This window comes from Dasypus novemcinctus, chromosome 3 (genome assembly GCF_030445035.2).
Source record: "Dasypus novemcinctus isolate mDasNov1 chromosome 3, mDasNov1.1.hap2, whole genome shotgun sequence".
Taxonomy (NCBI): Eukaryota; Metazoa; Chordata; class Mammalia; order Cingulata; family Dasypodidae; genus Dasypus; species Dasypus novemcinctus.
This window is the reverse complement of record NC_080675.1, coordinates 102,394,525-102,404,328: the sequence shown is the minus strand read 5'-3', so window position 1 is coordinate 102,404,328 and position 9,804 is coordinate 102,394,525. Positions and strand designations below refer to the sequence as shown.

Genomic DNA, 9,804 nt, shown 5'->3' with positions numbered 1-9,804 from the left:
CCATGGACTCTCCCCCACCCATAAACACTGGGGACCCATGTGGCAGCCCTCGCAAGTTCCCCTCGTCCATTGGAAAGACCCTGCCACAAATTGTTGGCAAGATCCAGCTCCCCTCCTAGCACAGGGGAGGGGCTTTGCTTGCGTCTTTCCAGATTCTGAGCCACAGCCGCTCTGGGTTCCTGGGCGTTGCATTCGGCCCGCCACTGACCCATTAGTTCCACCGAACGATCAGCACCCTGTGCCTTCAGTGAGAGATAACATTGACAGTGGATACGGCCCAGAGGTGGCCCCGTTCACCCGGATCCAGCACCAGCCATCATCAAGATGCCGCACCATCAGATGATGCCTCTACACAGCCTCGCAGCCATTCTCTTCGTCCTGGCTTCCCTCACTCTCCCAGCCGCTGCCAACCCGAGTCACCAGTCCTTCAATTGGATCCTCTCTCTCTGGCAACAAAAAAGACTCCTCACCTCGAACGTAACTGCCTCCGCCCCCTCTTTCACTACTGATGTCGCCAACCTCACTGGACGCACGAACCTTCCGTCTTATGAGTGGGGGGGACACAACCCCGCTGCCACAGGTTTCTACATGTGCCCATCCTCCACCAGAGGATGCCATGACCCAATGCACTGTTACTGTCCTTCCTGGGGGTGCGAAACCATCGCCCACGGATGGTCCAGCGCCCCTAACAAAGACCCATACCTCACTCTCCAGCGTAATGCTACTCGATGGAACACCATCACACTCACAGTCAAAGACCCCAACTCCGACCTCTGGTTATGAGGCCGCATGTGGGGAGCCCGCCTGTATGCAGTAGGCTACGATTACGGCGCCATTATCACTATAAAAAAGGAGCCAATTCCCACACGTTCCACCCCAGTGGGCCCAAATCAGATTTTCAATCCTCCAAAGGCACAGCCCCCTTCCCTGCCCCACTCCACCTCGCCCGCTCCTTCGCCCGGCACCCCCCTCGCCACTGCCTCCCTCAGCTCCCAAACCCCAAGCCTCGCTTACCCCCTACTCTGTACCCCAGCCCCCTCATTAATCTGATCAGAGCTTCGTACGCTTCTCTAAACTCCTCTCACCCCAACCTCACCAAAAGCTGTTGGTTCTGCCTGTCCCCCTCTCTTCCTATATATGAACCCGTCGCCACAAACCTCACCTTCAGTGAATCCTCCGAAAATTCTCCTACTGGATGCAACTGGAACACTTCTTCCGTTCCCCTAACCTTCCAATCTGTTTCCTCCACAGGGCGCTGCGTTCATTTCCGCCAAGGTTCCCATCCCCTTATGCACGCCTGCTCTAACTACTCCTCTCCCAGCGCTTCCACCAAATTCTTAATCCCCCATAACACCTCCCAGTGGCTTTGTACCTCCACGGGATTAACCCCCTGTCTCAACGTCGCCACCCTCAACGCCACTAATGAAACCTGTCTGCTTATTTTCCTCGCCCCATGAGTCCTTTTCCATGGAGATGATGAATTCTTTCTCTCTCTTCACACCCGCCACCTCTCTTTCCACTTTCAAAAAAGGGAGCCTGTTACTGCTGTCCTTACCGTCGCCACCCTTTTAGGTCTCGCTGGAGCAGGCACAGGGCTCGCCGCCCTTGCTACGCAATCCGCCTCCCTCTCCTCCCTCCAGCAGGCAGTCGATCAAGATATTACCTATCTCCAAGAAGCTGTTGAGCATCTAAAAAACTCCCTTAACTCTCTCTCTGAGGTCGTTCTCCAGAACCGTCATGGCCTTGACCTCCTCCTGCTCAAAGAAGGGGGGCTCTGCGCCGCCCTTGGAGAAGAATGTTGTGTATATGCCAATACCACCGGCCTCGCAGAAGATAGCCTACAAAAAGTCCGCGAAGGCCTGGAGCGACGCCAAAGAGAACGCGACAACGCGAGCTACTCCTCTACACTCTTTCACTCTCTTCTCCCGTACCTGCTCCCATTCCTAGGCCCCCTTATCATTATCCTTTTAGCCCTCACCGTGGGCCCCTGGGCCATCAGGAGAATAGTCCGCCTTGCCAAAGACCAAGCCAATGCAGTGTTCAGCTCCTTTGTACAAGTCCACTACCAATGCCTCGCCACCGCTGAGTCCCCCCCCAGCCGTTCACCACGCCCCTTCCGTCTGCGCCACCTACTCCAGACCGCACGCCTATAGCTTCTTGTCTTCCTCTCCTTACTTCTCCCCAACTACTCCTCCCCCTCAGGCGAGGGGTACAGGGGCATCACAGGCCCGTTTCGCTGCCAAGGCTCGGCGTGCGCCAGGCGCCGGCGTGCGCCGACCCTAATGGTGGGGCACATGCATCCTGGCCAGATGCTATGTTGTCCGCTCACGACCGGCCGGTTCTCGTGGTCTCCCCCCACCCCTCGTCTTATCCCCGTGCCCGTCCCTATAACCACCTTTTCCTCCTACTCTTCCTCCTAATCCTTGTCTTTTGTTGCTGCGCACGCCGAGCCATTCACACCCACCGTGCTCACCAAAACTTGTTGCTTCAATTTCTTTTTAAAACAAAAGGAACAATTGTTGCCGCCTTTCTCCGCCCCTCCTCCCCTTCCAGCCCCCGCCACCCTTCCCGCCAGTCCCGCCCATATTACCAACCTACAATCTGCCCTCTTCCCCAGTAACTCCTTATGGCGTATTACCAGAGGTATGCCCCCCCAGTTTTAGCCAATCTGCAGCCGCCCCTCCACCCTGCTCTCCCCTTCATACTCCACCCCCTTCCCTGCCTATATAACCAAGTGTACTTCCGCAATAAAGCAGACCTGTTCCTGCGCTCAGGCGGTCTCCGTGGTTCTTTCCTAACCGCGCGTCCCCCACACCTGGAGAGCCCCAGTGCTCTCTCCCTGGAGCACCCCCCACCGGCGGTCCGGTAGGAGCTGACCCCCCCGACTCTTGGGCCTGAGCAAGGTCAAAACCCTCACGCTCAGCAACATTTAGCCACATGCATGGCATTGGGAAGGCTAGGGTCTCCCATTTGCAGGTCATACATCTCCTTCTCAGATATAGTTCCTGCTAGATAGAAACCAAACCAGAGGGAGCTCATTTTTAAAATTTTTAAATATTTTAAATTTGAGGAGTTGCAAGCTTACAAAACATCCATGCATACCAAATAGGAGTCCCATGCATTGCCCCACCACCAACACCTTACATTGTTGTGACACATTTGTTACATTTGGTGGAAGAAAATAATTATAATATTACTGCTATTTATGGTCCATAGGTTGTATTTTGTAAATTATTCCCACAAATGATATTATTATTAACACCATATATTAGTATTGTATATTTGTTATAGTTCATGAGAGAATGTTCTCATATTTCTACTGTTAACCACAGGTTCACTGTGTTATATTTTCCCCTGCCTTGTACAACAGTCCCTCCAAATTGTACCCTCAGTGGCTCTCAGTTTCATCACAGAATTGTGCAGTCATCAGCTCACTTCATTTCAGAAAGTTTTCCTTACTCCAAAGGAAAAATTCCATACCTCCTTATTCAACCTCATTATTGACCCTTAACATTGATTTAGTACCTTCTTTGCCAGAACTATAAGAATTCCATTACTTTTCATTACTTTTCAGTACACTGATATTTGCATTATATATACTACTTATTTAAGATTTCCCTTTCAGGTTAAACTTTGACTTAAATTATGAAGACTTCTTTAACATTTTTTACTCTATTATCATTTGTGCCTGGGTGAAAAATGTATTTCTCTTAGATAATTTGTAACTCCTATATAAAAATTATCATAATGAATTACTTCATTTATCATAACTGATTTGAGTCCATCTGTATGTAGCTGTAGCTGGACATTATTTATAAACATATTTTAAAACTTCAAAAATAGCTCCTAAGTAGTAAATAACATTTCCTGTTTTTAATTTTCCAATTTTATAGGTACTATTAAAAACATACTTTTGTGAATCACCTCAAGCATTTTGAGATTAAGGGCTATATCTCTTTTAAAACACTTTTACTACTAACATGTAGACTCAATTTCTGCATGGATAAGGATACCAAAGATGTTGACAAGAATACATTAAAAAGAAGGCAGCCAGGTAATTATACCGATTATATTTAAAAGAGTAAAATGCTTTCATTAACCTAGTTTCTTCTTTGCCAGTCTTCCACAGTAAAATTCTTTTTGATTCTTTTTGTATGAATAGCACTGTGTTTCTTAGAAAATGAGATAATATTAAAGAATTGGAAAAATTTTAATGTGCATAAATAACATATGTATGCAAAGAAATATACAAATAAATTACACATATGTTACCTTTGAGAGGCTCATAACAATCTGTTAGGTTGAAGAGGTGATTTATTTTAAGTTTACAGAAAAATAAATTGATTCTTAAAAAGGTTGACACTGTATATACATAGAAAAAGTTGAGGCCAGGAGTGAAATTTAAGTCTTGACTCTTATTCCTTTTTTAAAAAATTCTTATATTTAAAATAAGAAATATCATCTGAATATCTGATGAACTAGTAAGTCAACAAATTGAAATTCAGACCAGATTTTCCACACTTTATTCTGGTGCTCCATATCTAGAGCATGGTATAAGTATGTGTTTATGTGAGTGTGTATTTGTTTGTGTGTGGCATATCAATAATTAAAAAAAGAAAAAGGAAAAAAGAAAAGAAAGATGGTATCCAAAGATCTAAGTCAAGTTGGGACAAAAATATTAGAAAGCCGGGATAAAAATATTTAAGTCAAGACTGAAAAATAAGATAGAAGTTAGCTAATCAGTTAGCAAATCAGTTTAATTTGGGCTATCACCTAGATTCAAATGCCAAGTATAAGGTACAAAATACCAATAACAAAAATCTTGGACACTGCAAAACATTTTTATTCCTGTCCAGAAACTTTCATTCATTGCATTTTTTAAGCAATCATATTGAGATATATTCATATGCCTTACAATCCCTTCAAAGTGTACTATCAATGGCTTGTAGTATAATCACAGATTTGTGTATTCACCACCACACTCAATTAGAAAACTTTCATTACTCCAAAAAAGAAAAACCCCATACCCCTTAGCAGTCACTTCTCAATCCTCCTATCTTTCCCTAACCCTATATAACCACTAATTTAATTCAGTCTGTATAGATTTTTATTTATATTTATATTTCATGTCAGTAGAATGGGTAGATGATGCTTAATTTGTGCAGAATTTTTATTTAGGTTGTTTGTAAATATTTGGAAATGGATAAAGGTGATGTTAGCACATTATTGTAAGTATGATTAACAGAGCTGAATTATGTGTGTGAATGTGGTTGAAAGGGAGAGTTTTGGGTTGTGTATGTTACTAGAAGGAAAGCTAGAGGATGAAACATGGAACTGTATAACACAGTGAGTGTGGTGAATAATGGCTGTGATGAATGATGCAAATATAAATATGTTCCTTTATGAAAATTTATGTCACTTTTACAAGGTGTTAATAATAGGGTGGTATATGGGAAAATACACCTAATACACACTATAGACTATAGTTAACAGTAATATTTTAATATTCTTTCATTTACTGAAACAAAAGTATCACATCAATGCAAAATGTCAGCAAAAGGGGAATATGGGGGAATTCTGGATTTTTCTGCATGACTTTTATGTAAACCCACAGCTTCTCTAATTTAAAAAATTACAATTATTTTTAAAAAAACTTTATTCTAAGTGAAATAAATCAGGCAGCAATATTACATATGGTATGATTTCATTGTATTTTATTATTGTACTTTCTCTGTGAGGAAGAGGATAAGAATATATTGCAGACTATAGACATTTTAATCCTTCAGAAACAACTGAAATTATTGCAATATATTTTGAGGATGAAACAGAGGGTAAAAGCATAATATATGATAGAACAAAGAACACCAAAGTAATATGATGAAGGGCTGTTTAATTCCACTCACATGCATATATCTGACTATTTCAAATTAAGGGAAGATATAGTGGTAGAAATGCTATATTCAAAAAGATAAATGATTATGCTCTTATTCACTTGAAGTAACTCATTTGACTGACAGTAATTTCACTCATTTTGTACATTGATTCATTGAACTCATGGGTTATGAACTCATGAACTCATGGTAATAGTAACATTAAACCCATATGGAGATATAATCTACCCTGGCATACTACAGTAACACAACTTTACAATTTATTTCTCCTATTTTGCTCCTTTCTGGCAGAAAAAATGCAGTAGTATGAATATTGCTTGTATTATTCTATTAAATGATTTTTTCAGAAATATTCATCTTTTCTCTTTCTATACGAGTCAAATATTCACTTTTTGTATGTCCTAGCTTTCAAACTTACAAGTTTAAATGATACATTTTCCATATAATCTTCATTTTAAAGATTTTCTGAAAATCCTACACAGACTAGATGAACAAGATGAATAGTTCAATGATACCTGAGTTTGTATTGTTAGGACTCATCAGCACTTAGGAACTTGAAGTTTTCTTTGTTATCATATTTATCTTGGTCTATGCAGCAATCATGACAGGAACCTTTTCACTGTGGTCTCTGTAAACTTTGACTCTCACCTGCACTCTAAACCTATTGAGTTAATAATTAGAATGTAGGTCACCAGAAAATAGAAGGAGGGTAGAGAATGGAAAGCTGAGGGTTAATCTATGCAGAACTGGTTAAAAGGTTGTTTGTAAATCTTTGGAAAGGAATCAAAACTGTGAAAACACATCATGGTATTTGTAACTAGCAAAGCTATTACATCAGTATGACAGTGGTTAAAAGGAAAAATCTAAGGCATGTATGCTGCTAGAAGAAAAAGTAAAAACTATAACATTGGCTGTGTAAGATAGTGAAATCTCATGTAAAACATGGATATGGATGCTATTGCATATATAAGATGGACTGTACAAAATATAAATACAAATACACTAGAGAGAAGGAAAAAGAATAGCAGCCTATGAATGGCAGGGGAAACAAAATTGAGAGGTGATGAGTGATGAGTTTTATTATTTTTTATCATTAACATTATTGGAAAAATGAAAATGCTCTAAGAATTATTTAAGTGATGAATGCACAAATATGTGTTTACACCAAATACAAATGAGTGCACACTTAAGATGGGTTTATGTTTAATTAATATGTATCAATAAAATTGCTCTGTTTAAAAAAAAGGTGAAGGAGAAAGAAAGGCTTTTACAGACAAAAATTGAGAGCATTTATCAATAGCAGACCTACCTTGACCTTTAATGAATGTAAAAGAAGTTCTTCAGGTGGAAGGAAATTGATATAGTTCAGAAACTTAGATTGCCAGAATGAGAGTCTGAGAAGGGCAAAATGAAGACAAAGTAAAATTAAAATAAAAAAAATTGATTTAAAAGATAACTGTTTACAAAAATAATAGTAACAATTTATAGGGTGACTATAACCTATGGAGAAGTGAAATAATGAAGGCTCCTTCCCTATAAACTTAAAAAAAAGGGCAACACTCTCCATTGCATGTATTATGGTCAAGGCAGTTATTCACTGGCAAACAATTAATAAGACCCAATTGTTACTTAAAAAGATGGTGTTAAAGTAATGGGCTCATGGAGTTCAACTGTGGTTCTGGGCAGGACTTCTTTGACCCTGAGTCATGGAAAACTTTTCTTATAAGTCTCCCTCTCCTCCCACATTACCTTGCAGCCATCAGAATGGTTCATATTATCCACAAGGCTATGGACAGGGTGGACCTATGGGCAGGGTGTGTGTGTGCATGGAAGGAAACAGATCCTGAGATATCAGGCCCAGGCAGCCACACTATAGAGGTCTCCTATAAAAAAACTCCCAACTCCTCCTGAGGTCCAAAGGCCCAGTCCCCCACTCCCATGAGATTTGAGACTATTGGAATAATTCATATTAAACAACTACCCATAATGGTTGGATATTTTGCTCTCACTTTTTCTTCTATAGGTATGGATACTTTAACATATCTCTTATCTCCTGGAATAAGATCAAGTATTTGGCTTCCTTGGTGGGTGTGACAGTTTGTATCATTTCCTTAGAACTAATCCATTCCTGTGTGTACAAACTGTTGTAGGTGGGAACTTTGGATTAAATACTTCAGTTAAGGGCTTTCCATTGGGTTGCATTACCCAAGGTGGGTCTTAATCCTCTTATTGGAGGTCTTTATAAACAGAAGAATAAAAAGCCACAGACATAGAGGAACCCAGAGGCTGAGAAAGAAAGCCCAGGAGCTTGACGTTGAAATCAACAGAATGCAGAAGCTGACAGGATGCCACTTTAGCCTGAAGCTGAAAGCAGTGAGGCCCAGAAGAGAGTGAAGAGATGAGCAGATGCCGTCATGTATACCCACAGATGCAGCTCAGGAAAAAATCTTCTGTTGATGCCTTGATTTGGACACTTTCATGGCCTCAGATGTGTAAGTTTTAAATTAATAAATTGCCAGAGTAATAGTCAAACCATTTCTTGTATATTGCTTGGCAGCCCTTAGCAAACTGAAACAGGGGTCCAGTGCCAAATCGGACCCACCTGGAACTGCCACAGCCAATTATGGTGATAAATACCACAATATTACTTGAAACAAGGTATTTTGGGCTCCAGCCTGAAATCCAAGATCTTCTTAAAGAGTGAATACCTACCATTCCCTATATAATAGCTCTATTTGACCAGTTAATGCACAAGTCCTGCACATCAAAACTTCCATCCATAACATCAACTAATTATTGAAAGATATACACAAAAGCACAGGCAATTGTATTATTTTAAGTGAATTGACCAACATGCTTTATTTAGTGCCATATCTAAAATAAATACATAAATATTTCCTAACCCCTGCCACCAAGACCTTAACAAATGATCTTTACAAAACCACAATATTGGCACCCAAGTAAGGGGTCTTGACTCTAAGGAGGGCTTCCAAGGAGACCTAACCATACTCACACATCATTTATAGAAATGGAGTTGGGAAATAACTCCCTAGAAAATACAAAGAAACTCAAACTCTGTCAAATTCCTGGGCATCATTTGGTCCCCAGCCAATGATTACCACCACCATCAAACACAAGCCTACCACAGACATTAAGACATACATAACACCAATGTGGCTTATTTTTGTTCTGACGTAGCACATCCCATATCTCTCACTCTCATTACAGTCCATACACAGAATCATATCTTCTGTAATCCACATGTCTTAGAAATGGCTCATTTTTCACACCCTTGTCCTACTGGGAATGAATTTCAGATTAAAGGCCTTGGATACCACCAAATATGCCTCTTGGAGTCCTTGGATTAAGGAAAATCCTGGTCATTTATTGAGCTCTTCTAAAAATGGAGGCACTTACATGGGCACTACTGCTCAGTCTGCATACAGATTCCACTGACAACATGGGTGAGAGATAACTGCTAATAAACTCCTAAAATTCATTCCTATATGGTTATGTGGTGGTGCCCTTGGAGTCTCTCCACTCAGTCTCCCATGTATCCCACACCATGTGAAGCTCTGAACCTAAAGTACCTCAGGCTTCAGAGGCCTCTGCCCTGATGGGGTAGGCACATACAAAAGATTGTGTTGAGGCCCATCATTGACCAAATTAGTTATTAAAGGCTTTGACTTGTGCTTCAGCACCAAATATTGGCATTCCATAGATGAGGTCATGTTCTACAAAGTGGTGTTAAACTCTTATGATATTGTCATATTAATTACATAGGACCACTTCCCTTCACTACTTTAGCCACAGAAAAGAGGAAATTGAGGATGAGGAAACAAAGCAAATGTGAAGCACTCCCTGCAGCACCTAATATAAAAAAAAATTAAAAAGAAGAGAAAGGGGGAAAAAA

General features: G+C 40.9%; 1 pseudogene; it reads left to right on the top strand.

Annotated features, from left to right (window-relative positions):
• Positions 1–1,737: 1,737 nt before the first annotated feature.
• LOC101429337 (olfactory receptor 4F6-like) overlaps positions 1,738–9,804 on the top strand; it is a 53,508-nt pseudogene continuing 45,441 nt past the window's right edge.